Raw genomic sequence first — 10,479 nt, 5'->3', positions numbered from 1 at the left:
TGCAGAGTGGTGGCCATTTATCTGACCAGAAGTTTAAACTTTTTTAGTGTAGAATTTGTTGCATTTTACTTGACAAATGAACAAATTAGTGAAACATACTGTAACTAAGAGCGTGAAAATAAAAGGCAATGGACCACAGTGGCATTGGAACATTTTGTATAATGGGGGTGCTTAGAACCATTGAACAAAACTGTAAACCCTGTATATGATGGAAACCACTTCAAATCAGGGGGTGCTGCCACACCTCCAGCATCCCTAGTTCCAGCACCCCTGATAGACTAGATGTTCAGATGATAGAAATCACCTTAATACTAGACTGATTTGCACTGTTGGAGGGAGCTAGGCTAATAATGTCATAAGAGCATGATTCTATTACATGTATAACAGCGAAATTGTGTAGTGTAATACAAACTAAAGTGTGTGGCACAGTGGCCTCACAACCTACCTTTCAGGCTGAAGGAAAAATGCTAAGGTGGCAAATGCCACAAAGGAGAATGAAGTAGCTAATAAGAGGGAAGCAGTAGCACCAGATTAAAGTGTGCCCGTTTTGGTGTGTCAATGTATATTATTCAAGAGAGGATGAAAAATAACCATGTATCAGCATCCTAGAACCACTGAATTCTAGAATGTATAATGTGAGTCTATTACACAGTGATAGGGTAGTTGTGAAGAATATGGGAGATGTCTGTGTTGATTTGGTGGAAAATGTGTATATCTCTATTTTTGTTTGATGATTGCGGTGTGGCTGGCTCTGTGGAACTGTGATGTGGTGTACAAACCTCCCCGCTGGAAAGAAAGAGATTCAAGACCTACTCTGGACCCAGAAAGTCCCATCACTGCACCTGCAGTGCCTGCACACACGGGAGGTGGAGCTTAAAAAGGGGAGCAGAGTACTCAGTAGTTGGCAGACAGTGGAGGTGACCTGACTTACATCTGAACCCCTGAGAAGGAGCACTACAGGATCTTTTGCTGCCTGAGGCTGGTGTGGTGATAGTGACCTGGCCAAGCCAACAAATAGTTATTGAAAATGTATTCAATAGAAAAACTACAGTACAATGTGATGTGCTAAAACTGAATCAGATATTTTTAACTCCCTGGCAAACAAACCCAACTAGGCTGTCATTCATGCATCTAGAGACCTATGTCTCTACTATGTTTTTTATAAGGTTTGTGAATCTTTTAACTTGAGAGACCATATTATTCTGACACAGAGCATGTCATGGAGTCAGTAGAAGGTGAAAGATGAGAACCATAAGGATGGGGCCATTGTGGAGACTGAGAAGGATAGAGAGAATCTGAAGGTAGAATGAGAAGCATGCATGAGTCCTGGCTTGAATAAGAGAGATACTGGACAATAGTAATGTGGGAGCAGTTAATTACCTGATTTTAGGAGCTCTGAATGTGCTTATGCTGGATTTATTAATTCCCCTCTATCAAGAATTCCATGCATTACAACCACTCTGAAAAGTAATATATAAAATGTTATCCAATATCCTATAGTTATTTTAAAAAAGAAATGCTTTTCAAATACATACACATTCCTTTCAATTCCCTTTTTGTTTCTCTTATGAATAAGCTTCACTGTAGAATAATGTGGGGATTTTTGGTTAATAGAGAAGCAGTTGAGAGAATATACCCAGCAATTGTAAAATACCATGTATGACCTTCAGTAGCTGCATCCTCACTTTTCGAAGAGTTCTGATTGTCCAGAATCACCATACAGTTTTCAGTCTCTATAAAGAACACTTAGATGTTGTATAAAGATCCTTTCTTGATGTTACACACTAGAGGACAGATTTTCTGGTCAGTTCTACTCCCTTTGCACTGCTCAGTTGATGTAAAGGGAGTGGATACCACTAGCAAATCCCATGCTAGGGATTCCCATGATAAGGGACAGTTCAGGTGTCCTTAGTTGGCTCCTACATCTCCCTCACCATAGCTCCTGGTACAGGGGGATGGGGTAGGGAAGAAGCCAAGGAGGGGGTAGTGCTTTACCTGTCCACCGCTGGCTATGTTCTCTGGTGCAGAGTAGACCAGCGCACAGGGAGCTGTAACTAGTTTGCTGAAAGTCCCTTTCCACTGGGCAAAGCAGAGAACTTAACCCTAAGCATTTAGTTTTATAAATATTATGCATGCACTGTTTCCTATTATTAAAGTAGTCTTTTTGATTTCAGTGGGGTTATTCATAGTATAAGCACTACACCCAGGAATGTTTGTAGGACTTGGCCATAATCCTATAAAAGGGAAATTGGTTGTTTTCCCCATGACCATATTTATGACAGTTAAAATGCACGAGTTTAAAATAGCCCTACAAGAGCAGGGGAATACTGGGGGAGCAAAAAGCAGAGCAAGGGGATGGTTGGACGATCCACAGGAAATCTGGAGTTTACGTACTTTAGTGCAGAAAATTGGAATGATGTCCTTAATGTTCAGTTTTCAACCTCAGTTACATGTTCAGGGAGAAAACCTATTTTCTCTTTTTGTTGATTAGAACTGACTTTTTTAAAGAAATGAATTGGTGGGTGATGGACAGAGACCCCTGGAGTCTGAAGTCCTTCATTTCAGCACCATTACAGAAATGGAACGGTTACATCACAGGGTAGCCCCACTCCAAGCTTCTCTTCCTTCACTTTGTTGTTCCCTGATTTCTGAGTGCTTAACCAGGCATCATCAAGAATCTTTTAACATAGATTGTACGACAGAATTGTATTGTACTTGCCTGACAGATCTCTTAAGTCTCCATAACTTTAGTGGAAAATATGGGAAGGATGGCTCAGCTGTTTTAGCACATGCAGTATGCTAATTGTTTTAACATTTCTGGCGATCCTAGATTCCATAGATAAATAATTGAAGAAAAGTAGAGAGAAAAAGAATCTAAAATTTACCAGAATGTGCACACAGTCCCCAGGGGCTGATGGTCTAGTGGCCTCTGGAACTCAGCTTGCTTGCAACATTATCTCTTGATAATTTTGTTTAGATGTTGGCACAAGGAGCACAGCTGTGCTTTTCCAGTACAGAAGGATGACAGTGGTCTCATGAGTCCTACTTCTAACAACATTGATGAGCTGAGTTTGGAAGAACCCAAACAATCAGTTGACTGTCTTTTTCAAAAGTCCTAAAGCCACTTTTCTGCATAGTGAGGTGGTTATGTTGGAGAATTTGCTATATTTGTGGAATGGGGGACAGCATTTTATTCATAGCCCTACCCCCAAATAATAAGGGTAGTTCTAATAGTTGTATTGATTTTTGTGATGTGTCCACCTGTCTGTTAGGAGCTGGACTCAGACTACTGACAGCTATCAGATCTTAGCATTTCTGGTCATTAGGGTTGCTGGACAGATTTGAACTGACAATCTTTAATCAGCTGTAAGTTCTGTAGTTAAAATGCTAAAAGTATTGTCTGAATACCGAGGAATTGTTAATATTCATGTAAAAAATGTCAAGACTATAGCATCTGACAAGTCATTGCATCTGTAATTCTTTATATATCTGCAGAACAGCACCTGTCAGCAGTATGGCATCAATTAAATGTGATCATAAAAGTATTTTTTCACATTTGCCGCTCACTTAAAAATAGCAAAAAATTTTTTGGCTGTGCGCCTTATTATCCACTGTATAGAAGAACCTGTTGGAATGTCAGAGTAAGTTGTGCTGTTGGGGAAGTAGCACTATATGTGAAAGAAAGCATAAAGTTTAATGAATTCTGAAATGAATTAAACAGTACCATGTAATCTCGATGCATAGGAATTTGATACTTGAATAATAAGAGTATAGCAGAAGGTATATACCCCTGACTAGGACGGTGACAGTGATTGTGAAATGCTCTGGGAGATTAGAGAGGCTACAAAGCCAGAAAATGCAATAAAAATGGGGGATTTCAGCTACCCTCGTATTGACTTGGTACATGTCACCTCAGGAAGGAATGCAGAAAGTAAGTTTCTAGACACCATAAATGACTGCTTCTTGGAACAGCTTGTCATGCATCTCACAAGGCAATTCTTGATTAAATCCTAAGTGGAGCACAGGATCTGGTCCAAGAGGTAAATATAGCTGAACCCTTGGTAATAGCAGCCATAATGTAATTAAATTTAACATCTTTTGGGGGAGGAGGGGAAATGCCAAATAAACCCACCACAATAGCATTGAACTTCAAATGGGGGAACTACACAAAAATGAGGAAGCTCGTTTAATAGAAATTAAAAGGAACAGTCACAAAAGTGAAATACCTGCAAACCACATGGAGACAATGTTAAAACTCCATAATAGAGGCTGAAACTAAATGTTTACCCCCAATAAAAAACACAGTAAGAGGACCAGAAAAATGCCACCATTGCTAAACAGCAGATTAAGAGAGGCAATTATAGGCAAAAAGATATCCTTTCAAAATTGTAAGTCAAGTCATAGTGAGGAAAATAAAGAGGAGCATAATCTCTAACAGTCAAGTGTAAAAGTATAATGAGGCAAGCCACAAAAGAATTTGAAGGGCAGCTGGCTAAGGACACAAACCAACAGCAAAAAATAATTTTTAAATTCACCAGAAAGCTACCAAACAGTCAGTGGGGCCACTGGATGATTAAAGTACTAAAGGAGCACTCAAGGTCATTGTGGAGAAGCAAAATGAATTATTTGCATTGGTCTTCACTGTGGAGGATATGGGGGAGATCCCATACCCAAGCCTTTCTTCTTAGGTGACAAATCTGAGGAACTGTCCCAGATTCAGGTGTTGAAATGTTCTGTTCGGTTCATTCCCTCTGAAGCATCTGGCACTGGCCATTGTCAGAGACAGGATACTGAGCTAGATGGACCATTGGTCTGACTGAGTATGGCCATTCTTGTGTTCTTAAGGGAATAAATGCTTCAGAAAAGATGTGTATTTTTAAAATTTCTTGCAGATTGCTCAGGGTATCAAAACAATGAACGTTTCATTATTACCACAATCGAATAAAACATCTGGAATAAATAATGCTGATGGTTGTTTGTCATGGCACAAAGTGGGTTTGTTACAATAAATGCAGGTTAACTGTCATAAAACAATGATATCATAAAAAAAAAGAAGTAGGGTTTCATTTCTCAGAAATGTGAAATCATGCTGGTTGGGAACTTTGAGAAGTTTGTTTTTGCAGCTGGAACTGTCAAGTATCTAGGAATTATCATGTAGCTAGGAATTGTCATTTCTGTGGACAGAAAAAATTAAATGAGCTCTGTTACGCTGTCTTGAGTGGCTCACAACTGAGAGTGCCAACTTCAGGGCAGACTGTTAAAAAGCAGGGCAGAAACCTCAAACTTCTTGTATTTTCTATAATTTAAATTTCACCAACCAAGTAAGAAGTGTGAACTCCTAAATCACTATGACAGTCTTACCAAGGAGTCAGACTGGAAAGCGCAAGGAGACTGTCTATCTTGCCCCCAGGCAAGCTAGACTATGTGATCGATGGTCACTTTACACCAAAAATCAGAACAGTATTCAGGTTGCTCCCAGTCACTTACCCCATGTCAATTTTACTTAGATCTCAAGCCAAAAAACCACCTGCAGTCAATCTTGCAATAAACTAAATATTATTAACAGGAAAAAGAAGTGTGTTATTTACATGGTTAAAACAGGAAACATACACACACAGCTGAGTTACAGGCTTAGATTTAAAAAGTTAATATAAGCAGCTCTATATGTCCGTTAGGGTTGACCCATGCTAAGTAGCAAGGGGATTTCTTGCTTATGTCTAGGAATCTTTGCCCCTCAGTCCAGACAGCATAAAAAACCCCAATTCCTTCGGGTCAGGGATTCTTACCACCACCTCCCTGGAGTCCAAGATGATGGGATGATCGCTTCTGCAGGTAACTTCTTTAGGGCTGGGCGGGGGAGCAATTGACAAAGTCTTCGCTCCACAATGGCCCATTTGGATTGAACAGTTCCTCCTGATGGGCAGGAGGTAACACTTACTTTCTGTAGGAATCCAGCATTTTGCATTTGGTGAAGTTTTCTTTTTTCCTGTTTGGTGAGTTAGAGTTTCAGAACAAACATTTTACAGTTAAAAAGCAAACACTTAAGTATGACCTTTATAGCATGGGACACAGCTATTAGAAGTAGGATTAGTACATGCAACATCCTACAAGCATTCCATAAAGTCTAAAGACTAAACATATTGTTATAACACTAATATCTATTTTAACTATACTAACCCACAGGTGATCCAAACTGGTTCCCAGCTATACATTTGTCACTGTTCAGTGAGGCCTAGAGCCTTGGCATGAGGTGGCATCTAGTCTGAAAGCATCACAAGATCTACAAAGAGAAAAAAGTTAGCATCACTAGTAATCTTCTTTCTCCTTGACTTTGAATTGTTCCATTAAGCTCACAAAACACAAGTAATGTTCAACAGGTAGCACAGATAATGTACTTTGTACAAGAATGAGTTTTGCTGACAGCAAAAGATGGTTGTGTGTGAAATACATTCATAGAATCACGTTTTAAGGCCAGAAGAGGCCATTAGATCATGTATTCTAACCTCTTGTATATCACAGACCATAGAATGAGTCCAGTATCTTGTGTTTGACTAAAGAATATCTTCCAGGAAGACATCCACTCTTGAATGCTGTTTGTAGCAGGTTCAACTGTTCCCTACATGGGATCACATCAGTTTTATGTATTTGCCCCAGCTTCGGAGCAGTGAGTTCAGATTTCATGAGTGCGTTATTTTCCCCATTAAAAGATAAATGAGATGGCTTAGCTTTTTGCTATCTCAGTGTTAATTTATTTGTAATAGTTTTAAACAGACTACATAGTAAAAGCAAAATTTCACTTATAAATCAGATATGACATGACTCCTGAAAATAGCACTAGGTTCAGCTTCCCAGCCTGAGTGGTTCTCTTACACTGTCTCAACTGCTGTGTTCAACTCCTCTGACACACTTTAAATCCACCCCAATCAGTCACCTGATTGGGTGTCAGTCAAAATCAGACTAGAGCTGCAGATCAAACAATCTTGGTTTTGTTCTGCAGGTAGGCAAGTGTTTACAGCTGTAGGCAACGCAAAAAAAGCTTGAATTTCGTGTGCCTTGTTCTTAAACACAAGAAGCTGGATTCTGATCTCAGTTACACCAGTGTAAATATGGAAGCACTCCACTAAAGTCACTAAATCTGTGGGGGGTTGGTTTAGTAACTTAATCCCCAAGACAACTCCAATAAATCAATGGAACGACTCCCACTAGGAGTTGTATCAGGTTCTTAGTGTGTACTCTGTAGAACCCAAACTTGACTCAACCAAATCACCATATTGATCACTTGTATCTGAACAGGGTAATCTAAGTGTCACAATGGCCAGGCAAGTACTGTAATCTGACAGAGGCAGCCAAAGCAGTCTTCTCCTTTTGCTGCTACCAGTCTCTTGATTCTGTACACTGAGACTGAGTGTTATTTTGAAATCAGCTGATCAGGAAAACTCTTTTTGATCAAGATGAAACTTGATTGTGAATATTGGGATGTGCAAGTTGTAAAGGCCACCTTAATATTGTTTAAGTGTGACTGTATTCTAAAACTCATACCTGGGTAGGTAAAGGGAGGTCACAGATACCTAGAGAAGGAAATATGCTGGATCTCACCCCCCACCTCCTCTTGCCAGGACACGTGGGGAGATGGTAGGTGGGAAGAAGCAGTGAAGGTTTGTATTTGCCTCTGACAAGGAAAGAACACAAGGGAAAGTTCTGGGCAGCCAGGAAAAGAGAGGCTCTCATTTTGGGGTGGCTTTGTAGAAGTGAGAAGATCTGGCAAGCAGAAGCTGGTTGTCAGTGGTTCTTCCTGTTGATGCTGGTGAGATTACGCTGGTTTCACCTCAGAACTCCTAGCCCCATCACCCCAAGGGTCTGCGACACCTGCCCCCTCCATTCTTGGGCAATGCTTTGATTTCCTTTGTCTTCTGACTTCAGCTGAGCAGTTTCCTCTCAAGCCCTGTTGCAACAGTAAGTGAGCCAGTGCTGGATTCACTACACTCTGTCACAAAACTAAACATTTAAAATGTTAAAACTTAATGAACCTCAACAGAGGTCTGTTTTGCACTAGCCTCAATATCCTCTTTGGTTTCCTGGAAAGCATTTTGCATAAAAAATCTGGTGATATGCATGTTTTAAAGAGAAGGGCAGGAGAAGACAAATTTTAGGACCCTATCTTAGATAATGCTAAGATGCCCTGTTTTTCTGTATGGTGTTCTAATGCTCAGCACATGCTAAATACATAAATTAAATAAAAAGGAAAATAAAATAAAAATGATCTGAGCTAAGTTCTGTCCTTCTGAAAATGTAATGTATTTTGCAGACGCATTCATGATGTAAAGGAGGAGTGAAATTTACAGTAAACAGATTCTTGATCTTCAGATCTTTAAATCTAGTTCTGAGTGAGAATTCCTAGTTCACACATCTACCCAACCTGGCTGAAAATCTGTCCGTGCTGATATTCTGCAGTCATTATTGACTCAGTGTCACTTTGTTGTCTAGAGTGTCCACTGAGAACTTCATGGCAACAGCAGAGACTCCTGTTTAAAAACCATTGGAACAAAAGGAGACATTTTTGTAGCTCTAGCAGTATCAGAGGCTATAAAACCTGGCTAAACATTTCTGATTGCATGCAACAGAAGGCACCCCTGTGCACATGGATACATGCGCACACACATACACTCAAGTGGAGCTCAGGATCTGGATCACTATCTGTTTAATCTGTCACAGATGGAAAGACTGGGATACATGGATGAGTGTAACACACTCATAGGTTTGTAGACCCAAAGGCCTCTGGGAAGTATTGCAAATCCATGAGATACTTTTGGTACTAGAGTTTGTGGTTCAATCTCTGATCTAGCTTAAATGTATTGTTATAAGACGGATGGAACCTTGTCATGGATTGAGTTAAAACCCCCACCTAAGACAAATGGAGTCTGTAAACCCACCTGGAGTCTGTGAACCCAGCTCAGAGCTTTTGGCTGAGTGTTGTTTTGAATAGGTATGTGTGGTGGGGGGAAGCAGAGCAGAAAAACTGGGGGAGAGACACAGAGAGAGACACAGCCTAAAGAAGTTGAAAGTACAGTGACTGACTTTGGAGGAGGTTTTTTGGTTGGGGAGCAAATTGAAAAGGATGTTCCTGGTGCTGTGAGCAAAAGATGCTTTTCCCTTCTATTTGATTCCTTCTGTGTTCTGAGACAGCACTTCGAACATTCTTTGTCAACAAACAAAACTGAATAAAAGAAAACATCCGATTTCATTGATTTCTACTTCTAACAGGAACATCCGCAGAACCCCAAAACTTTTGACTGGCCACTCAAGTAAAAAATGGGTGACAATATGTTTTTAAAAAAGTACATAGGCCTGCTACCCATTGACTAACTATAATCCTTAATTAGAGTTTGCTGTTGGAAATACAGAATATGTGGATCGGAAGAGAACTTTGATTTTTGTAAAATAGCATGATCTCAGTGAGTCAGCAATTTAACATAAACTCTTCTGGCAACACTTCTCACATACCAGTAAACTCTTCCACATTTAAAAGAAAATCAACCCTATCTCTGTATGCTGTTTCAGCTACTTTTCAGGGACTTTATTTCAGTTGGAATTGGGGATGATAAAGTACATCGTAAGTAACATTTATTATAGGACTTTAGTCTCATACTAAGCAGTCTGAATGATATCTAATGTGTATGTGATGTGCAGACACAACAGTCTGTGTGCATTCTAATACAGCAGGGAGCAAAACTAATTACAGCTAAGGTTGGCTTAGGGCACTCATAACAGGAAGATTCTACTCTGCCTCCCAAAACTGTAAGATTAGTTCTCTGTACTTAAAAAGAAAAGGATTCACTGAATGCATCCGATGAAGTGAGCTGTAGCTCACGAAAGCTTATGCTCAAATAAATTTGTTAGTCTCTAAGGTGCCACAAGTACTCCGTTTCTTTTTGCGAATACAGACTAACACGGCTGCTACTCTGAAACCTGTTCTCTGTACTTGGCTCCCTTGAAAACCATTTCCTGTGATATTTTCAAGATCTAGATAGAAACATTGTATAACAGCTGATTGTACTTTTTTACATAAGACCTCATACCGGGGTCATATGCAAACCAGACATTTAGAATGAGAACTCTCAGCCTTGGAGAGAGTGGACTACCACAGTTTAAAGTTACCTTTGTGCCCTCCTAGTCCTGGAATGCTTCTGGAGGGAGAAGCCTCTAGATAGCTTTGGGGGCCTGGCTACACTATAAACTTATGTCAGAATAACTAGGTCACTTAGGATTCCATACCCCTGAATGATGCAGTTATACTGACCTAGCAAATGAGAAGGAATTTTCTCAATGACCTACAGAGGGCAGAGTAATATAACAAATGAGAAATGTGCTTCCAAATTATTTATTAAATACCAGAAGCAGAATATGCTCTTTATTTATGAAGACTGTGGCAAGGCATCTCCTTTGCTTCATCAGCCTGAGCATTTCTTCCTCATGCAGTGC

Source organism: Lepidochelys kempii, chromosome 1 (assembly GCF_965140285.1).
Source record: "Lepidochelys kempii isolate rLepKem1 chromosome 1, rLepKem1.hap1, whole genome shotgun sequence".
Lineage (NCBI taxonomy): Eukaryota > Metazoa > Chordata > Testudines > Cheloniidae > Lepidochelys > Lepidochelys kempii.
This window is presented reverse-complemented; position numbering follows the sequence as displayed.